This window comes from Suricata suricatta, chromosome 17, assembly GCF_006229205.1.
Source record: "Suricata suricatta isolate VVHF042 chromosome 17, meerkat_22Aug2017_6uvM2_HiC, whole genome shotgun sequence".
Classification (NCBI taxonomy): domain Eukaryota; kingdom Metazoa; phylum Chordata; class Mammalia; order Carnivora; family Herpestidae; genus Suricata; species Suricata suricatta.
This window is the reverse complement of record NC_043716.1, coordinates 12,917,298-12,940,402: the sequence shown is the minus strand read 5'-3', so window position 1 is coordinate 12,940,402 and position 23,105 is coordinate 12,917,298. Positions and strand designations below refer to the sequence as shown.

General features: G+C 48.3%; 1 protein-coding gene and 1 long non-coding RNA gene across 4 annotated transcripts in view; one reads left to right on the top strand and one right to left on the bottom strand.

Annotated features, from left to right (window-relative positions):
* Positions 1–23,105, top strand: part of RAP1GAP2 (RAP1 GTPase activating protein 2) — a 199,338-nt gene that overhangs the window by 29,522 nt on the left and 146,711 nt on the right. The window lies entirely within an intron of this gene.
* On the bottom strand, positions 6,087–6,743 carry LOC115281865. The gene is made up of 2 exons (XR_003904435.1): positions 6,658–6,743; positions 6,087–6,348 (listed from the first exon to the last, which is right to left on the bottom strand). It is a non-coding gene; the product is annotated as an uncharacterized LOC115281865 (long non-coding RNA).

The window sequence follows — 23,105 nt, the reverse complement described above, 5'->3', positions numbered from 1 at the left end:
TGGAAGGTGGCTCTTGTTCCCACTGTTCTTTCCCACCGCGGCTGGCCATCCCTGGCCCTTTCAGCTGTAGTTGGAATTTATCACTGCCTGGGGTAATCTGTGTTGGAAAGAGTCAGGTTTTCTAGGCTTCATCTCAAAGCCTGGCCAGAAGGGTTGACCTGGGCAGCCTGCAGGAGCCCAGTGGACATGAGGGTGGACAACTAAAGGTCATGGGCATCAGCCTCCTTGTTTACAGATCAGTACTTGAGGCCCCAAGTGGGGGTATTCCTAACTTGAGGGGGGGGCTGCGGGACCAGGGCAGAGCTGTCTGGCTCTGTGCAGCCCCTGGCTCTTTTCCTGCTCCCCCAGGAGCCCCTCTGTCAGCACTGCTTTCTGGCTCAGCATGTTGTCACGTCTCTTCTTTCTGAGGATGGGCCTGATGGCCTGATGGCTGTAGGGATCTGGCAGGGCTGAAGACAACCAGAGGCAGGGGGCTGGGGGCACATATCAACGTCTGGGGGGACGCTTGCCTATCTCCCCAGATCCTCCACTGTCCAAGAGAGGCTGGAAATCTGGAGTTTTAGGAAAAGTCTTGACAGCTAACTCAAGCCACGTGTGGCCTGCCCTGTAGGCCAGATTCAGCACAGGGGGTCACCAGTGGGCCACCTCTGATCTGGTGCTGTCATCCCTCTCAGGTTCCAGCTCCCTGTCTCCCCATGGCTGACTCCCTAGTCCCTGTCCCAGGTCACTGCCTCCCAGGTGCTCACCTCCATCTTCAGCTGCTGACTGATCGCTTCCTGCTCTGTCCCCAGACCACGCTCACTCTCAATTAACCTTTCCTGGCTTCCAATCCAGTTCTTTCTCTGCCGCCGGGTTGTGAAGTCCCTGGGTCACGAGGTTTTCTCCCACTCTGCTCCTGATTCAGGCCCATTATCTCCTGTCCAGACAGTTGACAAAGGCTCTCTAATTAACCTCCTCCTCAGGCCTCTGCCAGCTCTGACTAAGCCATCACGCCAGAGCCGTCTCCAGCTCTGCCCTTCCTGTGCCCATGGCAGGCTTTGTTAGTGCTGATTGCACACAGTCTTGTTCCTGGGGCGCTGGTGTGGGGACCGTCCCTGCCCCAAGCTGGTGGGGGGCTGGGCAGTCTTTGGTCTTGTTGACTTTCCAGTGTCCTCTCTTTCTGGCATTAGCTTCCACTAACGGTCTCTGGTCCATAGCACATAGTTTGCTCCTCCCCTCCCTCAAGGCACTGGTTCCTAGACTTTTGGCACTTTGCTGTCACCTGGGAGGCTTTAAAGGATCCTCGTGCCCGGGTCACACCCAGTTCCAGAGCTGGAAATCAGAATGTCTGCGGGGGGGACCCAGCATCGGGATTCTTTTCTTTTTTTTTTTTTTTTTAACTTTTTAAAATGTTAATCTATTTTTGAGAGAGAAAGAGGAGAGAGAGAATATGAGGATGGGAGGGGCAGAGAGAGAGGGAGACAGAATCTGAAGCAGGCTCCGGGCTCTGAGCAGTCAGCACTGAGCCTGAAGCAGGGCTTAAATCACTAACTGTGAGATCATGATCTGAGCCCAAGTTGGATGCTCAACTGACTGAGCCACCGAGGTGCCCCAATTTCCAGGTGATTCTAATGTGCAGCAGTCTCTGGGAACCCCAGTCCCGAGGAACGAGCAGGTGTGCTGATGGTCAACCGTTCTGGTCAGGCTGGGTGTTAAAATGGGCTCCAGGTGGCTGAGTCGCTCTGGGAGAAGGTTTCTACTGACATTTGGGCTGGATAAATCTTTGTTTTGGGGGCTGTCCTGTCCATTGTAGATGTTGAGCAGCATCTCTGGCCTTTGCTTACGAGACACTAGCGACCTGCCCCCTCGCAGGGACAGTGAAAAATGTCTCCAGACATTGCTGAGTTTTCAGGGGTGGGGGTAGAAGCGCTGCCCCACCCCGGGCAGGACCACTGCTCAGGCCTAGCCGGGCTCACCTCACAGCATTCTCGAATATGCCCAGAGGAGAAGCCTGCCCACCAGTGAGCTCCGTCCTCGTCCTCGTGGCTACTCCATGCGCTTTGGAGTCAGGCAGCCTATGTTTTAAGTCCGGACTCCGCCCACTGGATGAACCTGGGCAAGTTACTTAACTTCTCTGTGCCTCAGCACATTTCTAGGGTTTTGGTGGGTTGTTTTCTTTCCCTTTTCTTACAACTGTGCCTCCTCTTGATCTTAAGCTCCGAGCCAGATGGTGTGACTTGCTGTTTTTTTGGCACTTTTTAGCCTTGATGCCTTTACATCTTTGCTTATGTTGTTCCCTTAGCAGGAAATGCCTTTACTTCTTCCTGCCCTAGGGCGGTCCTGTGGTTTCTGCCTGCTCCCTCTCCCCTTGAAATCTGAGACTGTGGGAGCCTCTGGGGTGCCCAGCCCAGCTCTGTCACCATCACCGTCACCATCACCGTTGGTTGTTTAGGTGAGGTGGTTGACCCCGCCCTGCCTGGGGTGAGCTGGAACCAGCAGGTGACCGCAGAGTCATCTTCCATCCCACGCCCTGCTCATTCTTAGAGGGTGGAGTGGGCGGAAATCCGTGCCTGGCAGGCCGCAAAGCCACATAACTGACTTTTGGAGCCCTGCCCTGAGGTGTGTGTGTGTGTGTCTGTGCGTGCACGATGGTGGCCATTGCCACTTTGCTGGTGACCTTGCTGCCATTAGACCCCACCTGGAATTGAGGATCTTTGGGCTACAGACTCTCCCAGGCACATTTCTGGATCCAGAAAGAGGACTTGAAGGGACCTCACCCTGCCATGTCCTGTCCAGACCCTCCTGCCAGCTCAGCCTAGGCTGGATCAGGGGTGCCCACTCCTGGCCGCAGTGTAGACCCTCCCTGGGGAGTCTGCGTCCCTAGGCCTGGCTGGGGCCTGGGAGGCCTGGGCCTCATCAGGGCCAGAGGTGGTGCTTCTGAGGCAGCTGTGTTTGTGGCTCTTTGGGAACCAGTGACATTTAAAGCTCCTCTTCCCACAGTCTAGGTTCAGTGGTTAGGTTCATGTGCTCTGGGTGACCTCGGGCAAGCTGTACAACTTCTCTGTGCCTCATTTATCTGGGGATCACAGATGTGGGTCCCATTGTGCGGTTCCCAGGAGATGATCCAGGCATGGAGCACGGTGCCTGGTAGTTAGTGCTTGCTAAGTGTTACCTGCTACAGTATTTCCGGTATTAGTAATCATAGTGCTGGGCTGTGTGGACACATGCACCCGTGTGATGTGCCCGCACAGATGCAGGCATACTGCAGGGGCAAATGGGGCACGTATGCGCCCAGTCCCAGGCCTGCTGCTGACAGGTGCAGGCGGGCGCTATCACTGCGGGCACATGCATGGACACAGCTTCAGTAGTAAACCCACCAGGAGTGCAGGTGTGTGTGTGTGTGTGTGTGTGTGTGTGTGTGAGGCCTGGATGATCGGGCTTTTGTTTTATTCATACTCTGACATTATTCCTGGAGTTAGCAGCACCTGGGCTGAGCTCTCGGTGCCCAAGGTGCCCTGTTTCCATAGCAACCACAAGTAGGAGGGGAGGGAAGAGAAGGAAGGGCCTGAGCCAGCTGGAGGGGGGGGGGTGTCCTGCCTGCAAGGCCTTGTCTGCTGTCCAGAGGCTCTTTTGTTTGTTTGATTTCCTTAAAGTTTATTTATTTCTTCTGAGAGAGAGAGAGAGAGAGAGAGAGAGAGCGAGCGAGCGTGAGAGTGAGCAAGTATGCACATGCGTTTGGGAGGGACAGAGAGAGATGGAGAGAGAGAAGCCCAGGCAGGTCCCATGCTGTCAGCACAGAGCCTGATGTGGGGCTGGATCTCGATCCCATGGACTGTGACATCATGACCTGAGCCAAAATCAAGAGTCAAATGCTAACCGACTGAGCCACCCAGGTGCTCCTTGCTTGTTTGATTTTTTGTAATAATGACATGGCCGCCTCAGAGTACTGATGACCTGGACCTGACAGTTGTTAACATTTTGTTGCCAAACTTATTAGACATTGTGGTAAAATAGGGGCTCCTACGTGGCTCAGTCTGTTGAGTGGCTGACTCTTGATTTCGGCTCAGGTCATGATCTAGCAGTTTGTGGGATCGAGCCCTGCCTTGGGCTCTGTGCTGAGGGTGTGGAGCCTGCTTGGGACTCTCCTCTCTCTCTGTCCTTCCTTCTGCGTGTGCTCTCTCTCTCTCAGCAAAGTGGCAATGGCCACCATCGTGCACGCACAGACATTGTGGTAAAATATACCTAAGATTTATTATTTTAATCATTTTTTTAAATTTATTTTTGAGACAGAGAGAGAGCGTGAGCAGGGGAGGGGCAGAGAGAGAAGGAGACACAGAACCTGAAGCAGTGATTTGAGTTATCAGCGGAGCCCAACATGGGGCTTGAACTCATGAACTGTGAGACCATGACCTGAGCCAAAGTCAGATGCTCAACTTAGTGAGCCACTCAGACGCCGTTTATCTTAATCATTTTTAAGCGTACCATTAAGTGGCATTGAGTATATTTATAATGTTGTACAACCATCACCACGAACCATTTCTAGAACTTTTTCATTATCCCAAACTGAAACTCTGCATCCACTGAACACCGACTCCTGACTCCTCCCCCCTCCCATGGCAGCCACCCCATTCTACTTTCTGTCTTTCTGAATTTGGCCACTCCGAGTGCCCGAGGTAAGTGGATCTGTATAGCCTTTGCCCTTTTGTGTGTGGCTTCTGTCACTTAGTGAGATGTCTTCAAGATTCATCCATGTTGTAGAGTGTCAGAATTCCTTCCTTTTTAAGATTGAAGATTGTTGTATGTATATTTTATTTATCCACATTTGGTTTATCCATTCATCTGTGGACGAGCACTTGGACCTGTTGGCCACTAGGAATAATACTGCCATGAACAGGAGTCTCCAAATACCTGTTTGAGTCTCTGCTTTAGTTCTTTGGGGTCTATACCCGGAAGCCTAACTGTTGGGTCATATGGTAATTCTACTTTAAACTTTTTGAGCTTTTTTTTTTTTAAATAAAAGAAATGACATCATAAAGTTAAATTCTGTAATCACTCCTTCTTGGCCTGTTTCCCATCCATAGATGTGATGTGTTGTGTTTTTTCTCAGTCAGTGTTTTTAATACTGTCACATCCATAGATCGGCATCTGGAAACATTATATACTTTTTTCTGTGTATTAAGAATCCACATGCATGATGTCCTTTCAAACTTATGTGACTGTCACGATCGTGTTGTGGCATCGGGCTGCTGGGGTACAGGTCTTGGCTCTGTCACTCACCAGCTTGTGAGACTTCAGGCAGGTGACTTAATTTCTCTGTGCCTCAGTTTAGTCATCTGTAAAATGGGAATACATGTAAAACCTAAAACCTTCTTGTAGATTGTTTTGGGAGATTCCTAAGCTTATGTACGTCCACTACTGTAGTTCTGCATTTGTGCTCCGCCACATGGATTTTGGAATCTATTCATGGTGTCACAGATCTAGTTCCTTATTTTTAACTGCCATGTGGTATTTATTTATACAAACGTGTCATATTTTTTGTTTCCCCTTTTTATGTCCTTTGGGGCTCTTAGGTCATTTCCATTGTCTTATATTGCAGACAGTACTGTAGTGACGGTCCCCTTGTGTGACTGCGCATTTGCGAGAGAGGCTGGGTGGGAGGGGTTACGAGGAGGCAGAGCTGTCGGTTTGTAGCTCTTCCAGATGGAGGCAGACTGCCCTCCAGAGAGATCTTATGCTCATTTCTTCTGCCCATTAACTGGATTATTTGTTTTTTGGGTGTTGAGTTGTATAAATTATTTTTTATGTTTTTTATTTTATTTTTATTTTTTATTTTAAGTAGGCTCCATGCCCAATGTGGGGCTTGAACTCATGAGTCCGAGATTAAGAGTTGTGTACTATACGGACTGAGCCAGCCAGTCACCCCATCTATAAGTTCTTTCTATATCCTGGATACTAACCCTTTATCAGATATATCATTGCAAATATCTTTTCCCATTCAGTAGGTTGCCTTTTAGTTTTGTTGATTGCTTCCTTCACTGTGCAGGAGCCTTGTATTTTGATATAACACTGTACGTTAACTATACAGGAATCTAATGTAAAGAGAAAGAGAGGTTTTATGATTTTACTTATGCGTGGAATCTACAAAACAGAGCAAACGATAAACAAAAAGCAGAAACAGACCATAAATAGAACAAACTGTCGGGGGCAGAGAGTGGGAGGTAATGGCTTCCAGTTATGGGACGAGTAAGTCAGGGATAACAGGTCCGACATAAGGAATGGAGTCAATTAGTAGTGTTGGGTGGCATCAGACAGCCGCTGCGCTTGTGAGTGGAGTGGAATAGATACATTTGTTCAGTCACTATTGTGCAGCTGAAAGGAATGCAACATTGTATGTCAGTTATACACAATAAAGCAAAGCATGTTTATATGTTTCTTTCTTTTCCCTTCCCTTCTTTCCTTCCTTCCTTCCTCCCTCCTTCTTCCCTCCCTTCTTTCATCCTTCTTTCCTCCCTCCCCCCTCTTTTCCTTCCTCCCTCCTTCCTTCCTTCCTCCCTCCTTCCTTCCTTCCTCCTTCCCTTCCTTCCTTCCTTCCTTCCTTCCTTCCTTCCTCCCTCCCTCCCTCCCTCCCTCCCTCCCTTCCTTCCTTCCTTCCTTCCGGAGGTTTTGCCATTAACACACCTGTCAGGGGTATATGTGGATTCAATCCCCATGTCCTCATTGATATTTAACTTTTACATTGACTTGACTGACAGAGTACATTTGATTTTATTCTGTGTTACATCAACCTTGCTGTCACTCTGAGTAAGTGAACAAAAGCCCTCGTGGCTTCCTTGGGTCTTCTTTTCTCTGCCTGGTATAACAAGCATTTCCCCATATTGGTATAGTCTTTGTTTCCTTTTTTAAAAATAGCTTTTTTCTTGATTATAAAAATAGTACATGCTCACTGTAGAAGATTTAGAAAATACATACAAATATTGGGATGGAAGAAAAAAGCCATGCTCCACCCCCTGAAATGTTATCATTTTGATTTTTCTTTCGTCTTTTTTTGTACTTTTAAGCTTCCTTTTAAAACTTATTATGTAATTACATTTTTGACACCATTAAATGTTCTTTAAAAACGTGATTAAAATACTATATAACAATCTTATCATGATGTTACAAAACTTGTTTAATCATTGCTTTATTTTTTAGAAATTAAGGTTTTTAAACTGCTAATAAATAATGCTACAAAAACATCCTTGAATATAAACCTTTGTATTGTTGTACCCAGATTTTAATATCGCCCCCTAAAACCAGAGATTACCTGGGAGACAGAATCACGCATGCAAAAGCGAAGCGCTTTATTACGTTTAGGCCCGGCCAGCCTAAACTTGGGCTCACAGACTTACTGGATCCACGTGGAGTGAGCCCGGAACAAAGGTGGGGCAGGGCTTTTATGAGTTTGGGAAGGGGGAGTTACAGGAAATTGTGACATAGGTACAGTGATCCAATCATTATTATACAATATTATTGACAGCAGGTTTAACCATTCACATTGCCTAGAGTATTTGTTACTTTTGGCGGGACCCAATCACAACATTTAGAGTATTGACCAATCACAGAGTGGGCCCAGGACCCTCAGGTAGGGCGTGGCTAGTCTTAGCCTCCATCTTTAGGCCCGCCCTTAGAATGTTACAAGGGTGGTCCCTTTTGCCTTGGGCAATGTGTGCCCTTCTGTTGTTTCATGGAGTCAGTTTCAGACCTGCATCCTTACAGTATGTGCCTTTGATTATGTTTTTGGACTACCACTAAAGGTAACATGTTTTCACAGATTTTTTTAGATTTTATTTTTGAGAAAATAGTCAATTAATGACAGAATGACTCTTGCCTATTTTCCTAGTGGGATGTTCATATCTTTCCTGTTGACTTATTAGAGCTCTCTTGTAAATAAAGTTGTGAACCTTTTGTCATCCATATTTTTAATTCCAAATATTCTTTCTCAGTTTACACGTTGCCCTTAAGTTTTACTGTTATTTTTTGGTGCAAAATTTAAAAATTTTTAAATAATAAAATCTGTCAGACTTTTCGTTTGTGACTTCTTTGTTACTTTTATACTTAGAACTAAGTCCTCCTTCATCCAGAAAGTTGATGGTTCCATTCATTCATTCTGTCATTCATTTCCTTCCTTTTCACTTTAACTCTTCAGTCCATTTGGAATTTAGTTTGGGATGAGACTTGAAATTATAATTTTATTTTCCCAAATAATCGGATATGTCATTCCAGCACTAGACTTTGATTTTTTACTTTTGTACTAAATTCTCAGGTATCCCAAGTTATCCTTCTGGGCTTCTGTTTGATTCCTATGATCTGTCGGTTGGAGTAGCTCGGAGGTGAGACGGAGCGAGGTTTGCTCAAGTGAACAAGTGAGGCTGGAGTATCGGAAGAGGAATCAGGTCCAAAGGATGGAGGGCCTGGGTGGAGGAGGCGGGCCTGGGTGGTCAGACTTCAGAGTGTGTCTTCAACTTACTTAGCTACAGGGAGAGAGTTGGAGGCTTTGAGTGGAGGCATGGATCTTTATAGGAAGGTCACCATGGCTGCCAAGGGAGACCCCGTGGGACTCTGTTGGGAGCTAGCTGATGGACATGAACCTGCAATGGGCAGCTTCAAGTGTGCTGCGGAAATGGACAGATGGCTGCAAGGTGCTACGGGGTGGGATCTGCAAGACACGGAGTAACGTGGCTGGGCGTGGTTGGAAGGAAGGGGGGGAGCCAGCGAGTATGTCCTGGCGTGGCATCTGGATGACCCAGATCATTGTTCTATTAATCAGGTTATTTTTTTTCAGTTTGTAAAAACTTACATGATGATGGCTTAGTATAAAGCTGTATGGAACAAATAGTAATTTAGCAAACACGGCGTGCTTATTCTGTGCAGCTGCACTGTGTGAGATGCTTTTATATGCATTACCCTGATCCTTACCCAGTCCTTAGGACATTTGTACTCTGATTCCTATTTCACAGGCAAGGAAAATTAGCCTCAGAGAGATTGTCACTTGCTTAAGGTCACACAGCTGGCAATCTGAGAACAGAACCTGGCTTATCTGTCTCTAAGTCCAAGCTTACGTCTGCCCCGGAGGGTCTTCAGTCACGTGGGAGCCTACCTCTTCCAGGATCGGGGTGTGCAGCACCCTACGAGCGTGGCTCACTGGCAACCCCAGGAACCTACTGGCGTGCCCGGGGCCTGGTACCTCTTGCCTTTCAGTAGCAGGTGTCCCTGCTTCCTGCTGCCTTCTTTGAGTGCCTCTTGTATACACGTGCCCTAGCAAAGGAGATCCCATTGGTCGGTTGGTCATCATCTGATTGGTCAGGACTCTTTGGACAAGGCCAGAATCAAACCAGCCTTTGCCAAAAGGGGGCGCCTTCTTCTGTCTGGGAGGCCCAGAGCGTTGTTGGTCTGTCTGGTTTGGGCACAGATGGATCCCAGGGCTTGGACAGTCCTTCAGACTAGTGCTGTCCTGTACAGTCATGTGTGGCGATGTAAAGTTAAATTAATTAAAATAAGTATAATTAAAAATTCAGTTCCCCGTTTGCACCAGCCACATTTCCAGTGCTCAATGAGCACATGTGGCTAGTGGCTACAGTACTGGATGGCGCAGGTACAGAACATTTCCGTCATTCCAGAAAGTTCTGTTAGGCAGTGGTGCCTGAGATAGAGGCCAGACTTCCCTTGGAGGTTTTCCAAGGGCTGGACAAACCCAGTGGTTCTATAATCTGTGACTTGTCACCTGCTGCAGATATGTCCCTGGACTGCCAGGCCAGGTGTCTGAGCTGCACAAATCCAGTGCCACTAGGTGGCACCCAGGAGGCGGCCAGGAGCGGTTTTCTTTGGCAGTGGGGAGTTCACACACAGCTCCTGTCTCCTTGGGCCTGGGGACAGGAGCCGAGAGAATCAGTTGACGTCCAGTTCATTAAGTCCACTTTAATAAGTCATGGGCCCTGGCGTGTCCTGCCTTCACACTCAGATACACACAGAAGTGCCTGCATTTAGACAGGACCTCACGCGGAGTCACACACAGTCACATCGACTCTCGGAAACAATCCCTAAAAAGCACAAGCATGTCTGATGCCACATTTCATTATAACAGCAATAAAAATAGCTGCCAGTTCCAGAGCACTGGTTGTCTTACCTCATTCCAGCCTCACAACTGTCCCATGAGGTGGCTCTTCCTGTTCTTTCCATTTTAAAATGGAAGAAACCAAGGCTCAGGATCGTAAAGTGACCTGCCCCCGTCATATAGGCGGCCCAGGATGGAGCGGGATGCAAGCAGGGCTGTCTCACTCCGTAGACTTTGTCATCCCGTTCTCCTGATCATGCTTAATTCTGAGCGCAGGCCCGCAGGCAGACACGGGCTCAGGCTTGGAAGGATGGAGCCGTGCTCTGCACTCACACGGACACATGGAGGGGCACGGGGAGTTCACGCTGGGAGGGAGTGGTGGTTGCCCCCAGGGGTATGAGGCACAGGCGTGTGGAGTGGGGTAGTAGTGCCTGGACCCAGAGTATTTGGATGTTGTGGGGATTAAGATGGGGGTAGGGCTGGCTTCCTGGTACCTGACCCCTGGCACTTTCTCTGCTTACACTTGAACCCAGGACTTCTCGATGCTGTTGTGGAAGCCGCATCTGCTCCGGGGTTGGATGCACTTCCTCTTTCCCTTCTGACCAAAGTTAATTTCTGGGCTCATGGGTGTAAGAGGGCTCTGTTCCAAGAGGACATCTAAGACAGCTCTGCCTTATGCGTTTTGGTCTCCTGCTCTGGGGCCCAAGTTTCTTGGAGTGAATTGGGACCCAGGCTTTGTCAGGACCCAGCGACGTCAGCATGTCCTGCCTCCCGAATGATGTGGGTTCAGGAATTTGCAAGTGTCTGAGAAAGACACGCTCTGGGCATGGTACTCCAGTTAAAAACCCATGTTTGCCTATAACTCAGTCTGCTCTGAGTCAACTGCAAGTACTGAGCAGGAGCTGTCATACCTGCTGGGGTGGGCCTTGAGCAGAGAGAATAATGTGGGCTGGCTGTGCACCGCACGCTCAGGTTAGCTGTCCACAACTCACAGCTCGTGTGCCCACTGAGTCAAGGTCGGAACAGGCAGCCATGTTTCTGAGTGGCTGTGTAATAAACAAGGCAGGTGCAAAGAGAACAAAACTGCACTAGAGCAATTGCCAATTACACAGGGTCAGGAAACAACGCAATTCAGACGGGAAGTAGTGCATTGCGAATTCTGTCTACAGTGCAGACATAAGGAGGCTCGGCTGCAGAAGAGGACGAGGAGGTTGGTGTAGACGCCTGTGGCGATTCTGGAAGGTTCACCTGGAAGCCTGGAGGCATGCCTCTGCACAGTGTCTAGTTTCTTTTTTATTATTTTAAAATATTTATTTTTGAGAGGGGGGAGAGAGAGAGAGAGCAAGTGAGCATGCGTGGCACAAGCGGGGGAGGGGCAGAGAGAGAGGGAGACAGAATCCGAGGCAGGCTCCAGGCTCTGAGCTGTCAGCACAGAGCCCCACTCAGGGTACGAACTCAGGGACTGCAAGATCATGACCTGAGCTGAAGTCAGACGCTTAACCGACTGAGCCACTTAGGTGCCCCCTGTACAGTGTCTGTCTAATTTCATCAACATGCCCTTTAAACATAGGCTTGTCAGTAGTCTCTCCTTCACCTGACATGACAGGGTCCTTTTTGGCTCACAGGAGGGGGAAGAAGGAGAGAAGAGGAGAAACTCGGCTGATGTAACTGGGTCAGAATTGGTACCGAGAAAGCAGGGAAACGGGGTGTTCATGCCTTTGGGCTGTGAACAGCACTGAGGTCTGATGCAGGAGAGAGGAGTTTGTTTAGCTCATGAATATTCATTGGGCACCTACTTTGTGCCAGGCACTGATTTGGGTGCTGGGGATCCTGGTTCTGTCTCTCCCTAATGAGGCTCCTTGGATAAACCTCCAAACCTCTCTGAGCTTCTGTTTTCCCATCTGGAGAGTGAAGATAATGAGAGTCCCTACCTCGTAAGGATATTTGAGGACTAAATGAACTCACACGGAAAGTGCCTAGCGCAGTCTTTAGTGCTCAGGACCATAGCTGTTACTGAAGCACTGAGAGTGGTTAGGGATCCAGGTCCTGGTCCCCGTGCCCAGGGAGCTCACATGTATGGGAGGAGACAGACGTTTAATAGCCAACTGCAAAGTGTGAGACAATGCCAGTAAAGATGTGGGAGGCGCAGTGAGTTCTTTCTTGGGGAATCAGGAAGGCTTCCTAAAGGAGGCAGCATTTGAAAGTTGAAAAGGAATCCCCCAGAAGGGGGATCTTAGGGGGTATTTCAGACTGAGGGCACAACCAGGGCCAAGAGCCTGGGGTGGGCGAGTGTATGGAGCTGTTTGGGAAGCTGAGTCAGGTACTGAGGCAGCAGTGGGGTCTGCTCAGGGAAGCTCTCCAGCGTGCTGGAGGAGGTGATGGGTGCCCTGGGTGAGAGGGAGAGGGAGCCCCTGGGAAGGCAGCTTTGGCGGTCCTGGGAATGGATCTGGGAGGTGAGGAAACTTGCTCCTGAGGAACCTGGAGGTGGCGGCTGTGGCCGGAGGGGAGGGGCCCGGCCATGGCCATGTGTAGGGGATCTTCAGATGAGGTGCGTGGTGCATGTGAGCAGTGTGACAGAAGAGCCGCATAGAAATGGGGGTTTCAAGGCCTAGAAAATTTACAGACGTGGGTCACTGAGCTGGGCGTGCAGGACGGAAAGCCAGTTTGCAGGGGAAGATAATGACTTCGGGCTTGAACAGGGAAGAGCTAGTGGGTCATCCCTGCGGAGTCTGAAGCTGGGTTCTTGAGCTCAGGGTAGCTCAGCTGAGTGAATATGCGACCATTCATTCAACAACACTTGTTGCTAAGGCCTGTCCTGCATGCAGGTCACACAAAAGTGGACTGTTACGATCCAGACAGGCCTCGTGGTACTTTCTAATGAGGGAGGAGGACAAGAAGCCAGGTAGTTTCAGATAATTCCCAGTCCTGGGAAGGAAACACGGCAGTGAGGGATTAGAGGGCATGACAGGGGGTTACTTTAGGTGAGTGGTCAGGAGTAGCTCCTGCATAGAAGTGACATTTGAGGGGAGACCCAAAGGAAGAGAAGGAGTCAGCCTTGGGGCTATCTGGGGGAAGAACATTCCAGGCAGTGGGAATAGAACGCACGTGTTGAGAAGGGACAGGCTTGGCAGGTGCGAGGATGCTGAAGGAGGGTCGGTAGTGGGATAGAACCTGTCCGGCTTGTCTGGGGTGTTGGCAAGGTGGGAATGCACAGTTCTCCCCTGTGCCAGCAGATGGTGCTGTTGGCACGGGCTGCCTGCTCTCTGGGTGGCCGGTGGGCAGATGGGGAAGGGGTGCCTTGACCTCAGGTTTTAACTTGGGACGTGTGCTTTTGCTGTGTGAGGAGATGAGGTCCATGGGAGAGGGAGCCCTGGTCAGGGCCAGAAGAGCAGGTGACGATTTCCTGATCACTATGCTCCTTTTGCTGCGCTGTTTTCAGTGTTTCTTCATTCAACTCGTCTGTTGGGGTTTGTTCCCTCCCTGTTTCTGGGTATCTGGGTCCTTCCCATCTCTCTTGGCTTCTCTGTTTTGCTCTCTCCCAGTCTGTGCTCCTCCCCTCTCTCGTTACTGCCTGGTGCAGCTGGTTCCTGTCTCAAAGATTAATTATGTGCTTTCCTGATGTAGCTCAGATGGAGGGAGCGGTGAGTTCGGGTCAGGAAGGCACTGTGTTTTATCTCTGTGCCCACTCCTCTTCTTGGGGCTTCAGTTCTCCATGAAAGGAAAGACCAGAGCTTGGGTAGTGACTTTCATCAGCAGAGAATATTTCCGGGGGCCCCTCACTCCAGGACTCCTTGGGCCCACCTCCCGCTGCCTTGCCCAGTGGACCTGTAGCCCCTCCTTGGAGCTGACTCACTTATGCCATCCCCGACAGTGGGAACGTGGGCTAAGAAGGGAGATCTAGACAGCAGGGCAGTTGGCCTGAAATAGCAGACGAGCTCACTATGGAGACTGTTAGGAAAAGGTCATTTTAGCCAACAGAGAGAAAGCATCTACCCCACGTCACGTTTAGGACATGCCCTTTGAATGATTTCTCAGCGGAGACTGAACTGTCCACAGCCGGATGTTGACCTGCTGGCTGTCATCTGTCAGAGTCAAGGCTGCCGGGTGAGCACAGCGCTGAAGACCTTGGTTTCTCAGAGCCTCCTGCCCGCTGGGAAGTGCACTGTTGCCTTATGTGGAGCCCCCGGCAAATTGCTTAACCTCTCTGTCTCCCAGCTTCCAAGTCTGTAAACTGGGAGTAATAGCAGTAATAACATATGGTTGTCAGGAGGGTTAATTGAGTCGGTAAGTGTAAAGTGCTTCCAACAGTATGCATAGCAAATGCAGTGAAATCGTTATAATAACATTTATTGATAATAATATGTTTAACTTATAGTACATTAGTGAATAATTGATGTTAATATAATAACAGCAATAAATTGGTAACCTATCATTAGTATAATATATAGAGCTTTCTGGTCTGCCTGGAAAATAAGACTCAGACGTTTGCTTCCAGAAAACCTCACCTTCCCATGCTTGTGCTTATATACAAAAATCATGATCCATGTGTGCAGGTCTATATACTTACTGGAAAGATAATATAACACAGTGTTAAAGAAAACCTAAGGAGGGGCGCCTGGGCGGCTCAGTTGGTAAAGCCTGCGGCTCTTAATCTCAGGATCGTGAGTTCAAGCCCCACGTTGGGCATGGAGCCTATTTAAAAAATAACAAAAAGAGAAGTAAAAGAAAACAAGAAAAGTGAAGCAAAAGGCTCCTGTAATTAATCTTCTTGCCCTAACAGAATTTTCTCCAAGTTTGCATTGACCTAGGCCAGTGGCTATCAAAAGCGGACCATCTGGGACCCTGTTAAAATTCGGATTCCTCGGCTTTACCTCAGACCCACTGAACTGGAATTTGGCGGGTGACCTGGGGAACTCGCAGCTCTCACGATGGCCAGTGACTGTGCTCAGGTGCACAGAACGTGGGGCTCCCGCTGGAAACCCTGCGTGTCAGGGGCTGCGTCACCGGTGCTGTCAGCTATCTTGGCCACTGGAAGGCTGGTCACCAGCACTCAACGGTCATTGTCCTGAGACCCATATTTGGGACGGGTGTGGAGGAGCGTCCCTAGGGGCGGCCCCCAGACCTCCCGGCAGCCTTGTCTCCAGAGCATCCGTACATGAGCCGACCCCCGGTTAGCGAGCACTTAGGTTGCTTCCAATTCTCCATCGCCAGAAATGCCAGTGGCACAGCGATTTTGGTGCGTGTAGTTTCTTGCATGTGCAGAACTTACTTCCTTAGGATATATATTCCCAAGGATGGAATAACTGACCCACAGGGTCTGGACCTCTTTTTTTGTGGCTGTTGCTGCGTATTTCCACGATGCCGTGGGTATCCTGCCTGGTGTGATGTAGTTAGCCATCCTTTCTTTTGAATGGTCCATGTATTAACATGGTTCAGAAACCAAATTAACATAATAATATATATGGTGAGAGGTTTTGCTCTTACTCCAGGTCCACCTAGTCACCTCCTTCCTAAATCTATTAAGAGGGTTTTCCCCTGCACTTTTATGTATATTTCTGTATAATATGAACATACAATTCTTCTTATCCCTATTTTGTACATAAAAAGCAGTATCTGACACAATACCATCTTATGTCTTGCTTTTCTTATTCTTTTTTTTAAGTTTATTTATTGATTTTGAGAGAGAGAGAGAGCACGCACAAGTAGGGGAGGGGCAGAAAGAGAGAGAGAGAGAATCCCAAGGGCACTGTCAGCACAGAGCCTGGTGCGGCGCTGGACCTCACAAACCGTGAGATCATGACCTGAGCTGAGAACAGGGGTCAGACGCTGAACCAGCCGAGCCACCCCGGGGGCCCTGCGTCTTGCTTTTCTCGCTGCAGCATACGGCGCGCAGGTCTTTCCACCTCCTTCCGTTGAAAGCTTCTTATCCCTCCTCCTCCTGCTTTTCTTATAACAGTGTGGTATTTCACTGAGTGGATTTACTTTTAGAAATTGATGATTCTTTTTATTTTATTTAAAAAATTTTTTAATGTTTTTATTTATTTTATGGGAGACAGAAAGAAACAGAGCATGAACGGTGGAGGGGCAAAGAGAGAGGGAGACACAGAATCCGCAGCAGGCTCCAGGCCCTGAGCTGTCAGCACAGAGTCCGACCTGGGGCCTGAACCCACGAACCAGGAGATCATGACCTGAGCTGAAGTCAGCTGCTTAACCGACTGAGCCACCCAGGCGCCCCTTGATGATTCTTTTTAGAAGCTTAATTTTATAATATAAGAATATTTAAGTACATTATATATACATATATATGAGAGTATAAGAATACATTTTAAAACAAACCCAGACCATTACTCTTTGCTGTTTGGATCCTCTGTCTCCCTCTCTCTTTGCCCTTCTCCTGCTCATGTGCATGCGTGTTCTCTCTCTCTCTCTCTCTCTCTAAAAAATACTAAAAACAAAAGCAAGACAACCCCAGATAAATTAGATGTAAAATCTCCTGTTGCCAGCAATGCCCTCCCTCCCCTCTTCCCAGGGTAGCCACTTTTCAGAATCTGGTACATATTTTTTTACATATTAAAGAAATATTTCTACATGCATCTCAAATAATCATAGATGTCTTTTCATATAGACTTAGCTCTTTCTTGTGTTTCATTGTATGGCAGCTAGTTTGTGACTATATCACATCCTACTTACCTGTTTTCTACGTGATTATTTCTGGTATTTTCTTGTACTCTTACAGAAAGCGCTCCAGTGAACATTCTTGTGCTTGTCTCTGGACACACGTGGGACTGTTTCTCTAGACCTGACTAAACCTTAGCGGTGATAACTGCTGGGGCCAGGCAGGTGACTTATTTTAGCCCTACTGCTGCATCGTCGCCAGCCTCTGCGCCCACCATTGGTAGCTTATACATTTGGCCAGCTTGTTGGATTAGGTGTCCTCTTTGTTACGACTGCGTTTCTCTGATTTCTCGCTCGCCAGTGTTTCTCCGGATGTTGGTCGCCCTCCACACCCTCTGTGCAGAGCAGCCCAGTCCTGTCTCAGTCAGCGGACCGTTCCCTTTTCTGCGGCTCCTGCATGTGCCTGGGACCTTTGCGGGAAGGTCTTTTGCTAAGAATAGCCTCCACCTCTCTCTGTTCAAAAGCCCCAGGAATCCAGAAAGCTTTACTGACAAGAGATGGCTAGCAAGTTGATGTGAGACTGAATGCAATGACCTCCCAGCCAAGTTCAGGGGGGCTGGCCTTGGCTTTCCATATCTTCACAGTTAGAAGGCACCAGTCCTGCCCTGCAGGTTCCTCGGATGCATTTCCTTTGCTCGTTAAGCTGGGAGGCCAGTTCTCAAGGGGCTAGTTCAGGCGTGTCTGCTGATCTCAAGGTCAAGTCCTAAGGACTGGATCCCCTGAAAGGCCTAGAACTGGGCAGTTGGGGAGGAAGAGGGTAACTAGGCGACAGTTCTTGCTTAGAAGGACCTTCTCATCTTGGCCTCTGTCTTCAGTCTTTAACCCCTTCTCTATACTCTCCCATCCGTCTAAATGCTCCTGCAGCATCTCGTGGGGGAATGCAGAAGCTTCAGCCCTCACCTTGCAGCTGAGAACACACACTAGGGCGGCACCTGCGGATACTGAGAACACAGATCTGGTCCGGAAGCTGGTTCTGCTGACTCTGGCCCAGTGCTCTTTGCACACTAGTCTGCTGCGTTGCAGAATGCATGCATGCATGTGTGTATACACGTGGTTGCTGCACACACACACATCCGTATGTGCAGATTTTTTAAGCTTATTTTTTATTGAGAGAGAGAAAGAGAGAGGGGATCCCAAGCAGGCTCCATGCTGTCAGTGCAGAGCCCAACGCGGGGCTTGACCCTATGAAATGTGAGATCGTGACCTGCGTCGAAAGCAAGAGTTGGACGTTCAACTCACTGAGCCACTGAGGTGCTCCCGTGTGTGCAGATTGGAGGGCACCAGGCCAGGGTGATGTGTTTCTTTTTCAACATTTTGTTTTGGAGATTACCAGTCTATGCAAAAATCAGAAGAGGAGTGCAGTGAGCACCGGGGTTCACCTCGGTCTCCAGTCACTAACACTTGGCAGTTGCTGCCTCTCTCTCTCTCTCTCTCTCTCTCTCTCTCTCTCTCTCTCTCTGCATAATGACGGTGAGGCAGAGACAAGATGCAGATGCCATAACACCTTACACCTAACCACTCACCTAAAACCTCCCTGAAACAATGCCACTCTCTGATGTAAGCACAATACTATTATCACATGTAGGCAAATTAATATTAATTTAATATAATTTAATATATAGTCCATATCTAAATGTTTCCAGTTCTAAGTTTGCATATGGACTGCATATTAGGTGATATTGACTACTAGTTCTTCTTCTTTTTTTTTTTTTTTACTTCTTAGAGAGAAAGAGCACAGGTGGGGGAGGGGGCGAGAGAGAGAGAGAGAGAGAGAGAGAGAGAGAGAATCTCCAGCAAGCTCTGTGTTCAGCGCAGAGCCCGACATGGGGTTCGATCCCATGACCCTGGGAGCATGACCTGAGCTGAAGTCCTGAGTTGGATGCTCTGCTGACCAAACCACCCAGGCGCCCCTGTCATTGGCTTGTTATTACTGGTCACTTGTTGCACTTGGTTGTGACGTCTTTTTAGTCCTTTTAAATATAGAACAGCAGACCTGGCAAGGTTGTTTTATAGAATGTCCCACATTTTAGATTTGTCTGAATGTTCCCCACCCCCTTCTTTTTTTTCTTTTTACATTTTCCTTGAATAGTTCTTGATTTTATTGAAAAAAGATGAAACCAGTGACCAGCACGCCGCCAGCAGAGAGGGAGAAATTACCGTTTTATCTCAGAGTCAGGATTTGTCATCTGCTTCCCCTTGGGAAGGTCCAGAGGACTTGCCACGGACTGTCCTCAAGCCTGTCACTCGTTGGGTGGGTTGGTGCATCCGGGTGTGTGTGTGTGTTGGAGACGCAGCTCCAAGGATTCCTCCTGGGAAGGCTACTCCATGGCCCGCCTTGGGGGCTGCTCCCCTGGGGTGAGGTGGTGATATGGCCTTCTCGCTTTGCCCGCTCTGTGTTTCCATACCTCTTGAGTATAGATCTATATTAAATAATAGGTTACTCATGACAGATATCTAACTCACATTGGCTTAAGAAAAAAAAAGACACAAAAAGGAAAAACAAAAACCAAACCCCTCTTGTAACAGAGACCTTTATGAAAATTGGCTTCAGGAATGGCTGTATCCAGGTGGGTCAGAAAATATTAGACAACCTGCTTGTCCCCGTCTCTTGGCTCTGGTTTCCTCTACGTTCACTTCATTCACAGGCCACTCCTTTCTCATAAGACAGCCACCGACTTTGGAGGTCCCAGGGGCTGGTGAGCTGCTTCTTCCTGTGGTGCCAGCAAAAACTCAGGGGTTCACCATGCACCAGCCGGGTGTATGTGTCCATCGCCGAAGCAATCACTGTGGCCTCGGGCGTGGAATACATGGATTGGTCAGGCCTGGCCCACGTACCCACCTTAGAGTTCAGGATGGGTAGGTTGAGAGAGGGACAGTCCCACCGGAATCACAAAAAGCAACAGTGGTGTCACAGTGCTTCCGAAGGAAAAGCCAAGGTCTGTCAACCAGAAGACGGGGGCTGGGTACTGAGAGGCAGAAATCTGGTGATAGGTATGGGAGCCTCTGCCCCGTCATTGCCTCATCTCCTAGGCTCTCCATACTCTTCATTTTGGATCTGTGGGAGTCAGTATCTATAAGAGATGGGTCCCAGCTCTGCTTCTTAGTAGCCATGTAATCCTGGATAGACGTTGTAACCTTTCTGGTCTTATTTACCCATCTAGCAAATGGGGAGGATATTAATATCCTTTCCTGCAGAGCTCTGAGTATCTAGTGGTATAACAGGTGTGAAAATACCTGCTGCCAAGGGGATGGCGTGCATTACCCTCTGAGGTGGTTCTCCTGCTTGGGGTGAGCAACGCGTGCCTTCACACCTTTCCCGGGCAGCTGGGATGGTGGCCAGCCCCATGCCATGGAGCCCTCAGGACGGGAGGGGTGACTTTCTCCGCAGAGGACCACAGGGGACCATCTGAGCCCTTGGCTCATTCTCCGAGTTCCAGACGAAGAAAGGAAGAAGGTGGAGGTACATGGAATGGCTCAGCAATTCCAAAATTGGAACTGGGGAAGGTGGCATCAGGTGGCACACGGATACAGCATTGCCTGACACTGGTCACCAGAGAGAAAGCCATTCCCTTTTCAGTTCTCTTTCAAGGTTCCTTACAACCTCAAGGAGAAAATCTCAGCTACGTGCTAAAATGTCCTTTTATTTTTTTAATTAAAAAAAATTTTTTTTATTTTTGAGAGAGAGAGAGTGAGCTCGTGAGTGGGGGAGGGGAAGAGAGACAGGGGGACAGAGGATCAGAGGCAGGCTCCATGCCGACAGCAGTGAGCCCTATGTTGGGCTTGAACCCACAAACCACAAGATTATGACCTGAGCCAAAGGCAGATGCTCAACCGACTGAGCCACCTAAGTGCCTTTATTGAAATATTTTCCTGGGGCGCCTGAGTGGCTCAGTCGGTTAAACCTCCGACTTTGGCTCAGGTCAGAACTCATGTTATTGGGTTCGAGCCCCACATCAGGCTCTGTGCTGACAGCTAGCTCAGAGCCTGGAGCTTGCTTCCAGTTCTGTGTCTTCTTCTCTCTCTGACCCTCCCCCTCTCATGCTCTGTCTCTCTCTGTATCAAAAATAAATAAAACGTTAAAAAAATTAAAAAAAAGAAATATTTTCCTTTGCAGTTTTTTTTAATGTTTATTTATTTTGAGAGAGGGAGAGCACGCAAATGGGAGATGGGCAGAGAGACAGGGAGAGAAAATTACAAGCAGGCTCTGAGTGCAGAGCCCGACACAAGGTTTGAACTCCCCAACCGTGAGATTATGACCTGAGCCAAAATCAAGAGTCAGATGCTTAACTGACTGAGCCACCCAGGTGCTCCCCCTTTGTAGTTCCTAACTAGTGGGACATTCCACTGCACCACTGTTGATGACATCTGTGATGTCATGCGGGGTGGCAGCCATCGACTTTACAGCCCACAGATTGGGCAGTCCCCAGGCTCTCTGTAATGTTCTCTACAGTTCTCTGGCTAAAGATTGATGCCACATCTGTTGGGCAATGTTGACAACCACATCAAGGTGTATTACCACTGTGCTAAAGTTTCTGCTTCTTTCTGTCTCTTGGCGGATCCTTGAGGGCGTTGATAATCAGGGCACAGCAGAACGTACCACTTTGGTCTGGGCCTGTCTGTTCTGAATCGCTGCCCTGCAATTCTCAGATCCTTCCAATCATTGGTTGCCTTGGTGATGTCATCACCAACCTTTTTGGAGACAGACCCAGGAGGCCAGTTTTTGGGGCCAGGGCAGACGGACATGGCACCGACTTCACCACCCATGCACCGCAGGTGTTGGACTTTGATCTCATTGGGGCTGAACTTAGGCGGCCTGGTGGAGGTGGCTGGTACCTGATGACCCTGGATTCAGGACAACCAAGGACACCTGCGCTTTCGCCGCCTCTGAGCTGAAAGCCAAAAAACCAAAAAACCTAAATAGACTTTAGGACAGTTTCAGATTTACAGAAGAATTGAGAGTTCTCATTTACCCTGTAACATGGTGTCCCCTATTATTAATGTCTTGGGTTAGTGTGGTACATTGGTTATAATTAATGAACCAATATTGACATATTATTATTTTCAAATTTGAGAGAGAAAGACAGCGTGCTGGGGGAGGTGAGAGAGAGAGAGACAGAGAGACAGAGAAAGAGAGAGAGAGAGAGAGAGAGCGAGAGAGAGAGAGAGAGAATGAGAATCTTAAGCAGGCTCCACGCTCAGTGTGGAGTCTGACCCGGGGCTCCCTACCATGACCCTGGGATCATGACCTGAGCTGAGATCAAGCATCGGACCTCGGGGCGCCTGGGTGGCTCAGTCAGTTAAGCACCCGACTTTGGCTCAGGTCATGATCTCACAGTTTGTGGGTTCAAGCCTCACATCAGGCTCTCTGCTGACAGCTAGCTCAGAGCCTGCTTCAGATTCTATATCTCCCTCTCTCTCTGACCCTCTGTCTCTCAAAAATAAATAAGAAACATTTAAAAATATTTAAAAAAAAGAGTCGGACCTCAACCTGCTAAGCCACCCAGGTGCTCCTATATATTATTATTAACTAAAGTCCGTAGGTTATTCAGATTTATCTTAGTTTTCCCTAATGTCCTTTTTTCTGTCCTAACATCCCTTCCAGATACATTACATTTGCTTGTCATGTCTCCTTAGGTTCCTCTTGGGAATTGTAGTTTCTCAGGCTTTGCTTGATTTTTGAGAGTTTTCAGGAGCACAGGTTAGGTAGATCTAGGGTGTCCTTAGGGAAAAAAATTGGGATTTGCTGGATGTTATGGGTTTTCGGGAGATAAAGTGTCATTTTCATCACATATCAAAGGCACGTGCTGTCAACATGACTGATCACTGCTTCTCTTTTTTAAAAATTTAAATTCCAGTATAATCAACGTACTGTGTTATATTAGTTTCAGGTGTACAGTATAGTGATTGAACAATTCTGTGTGTTACTCAGTGCTCATCATGATACGTGTACTCTTCCTCCCCTCTGTCTGTTTCACTCATCTCGCCCACCTCCCCTCTGGTAACCAATTTGTTCTCTATAATTAGGAGTCTGTTTCTTGGTTTGTCTCTTTCTCTCTCTTTGCTCATTTGTTTTGCTTCTTAAATACCACTTATGAGTGATGTCACACGATATTTGTCTTTCTCTGACTTAATTTCACTTAGCATTATAACTTCTGGACCCACCCATGTTGTTGCAAATGGCGAGATTTCATTCTTTTTCATGGCTGAGTAACATTCCATTATATTGTATGTATGTGTGTGTATATATATATATGTATATGTATGCCACTTCTTCTTTATTCATTCATCTATCTGTGGACACTTAGGTAGCTTCCGTATCTTGACTATTGTAGGTAACACTGCAGTAAATATAGGGATGCAT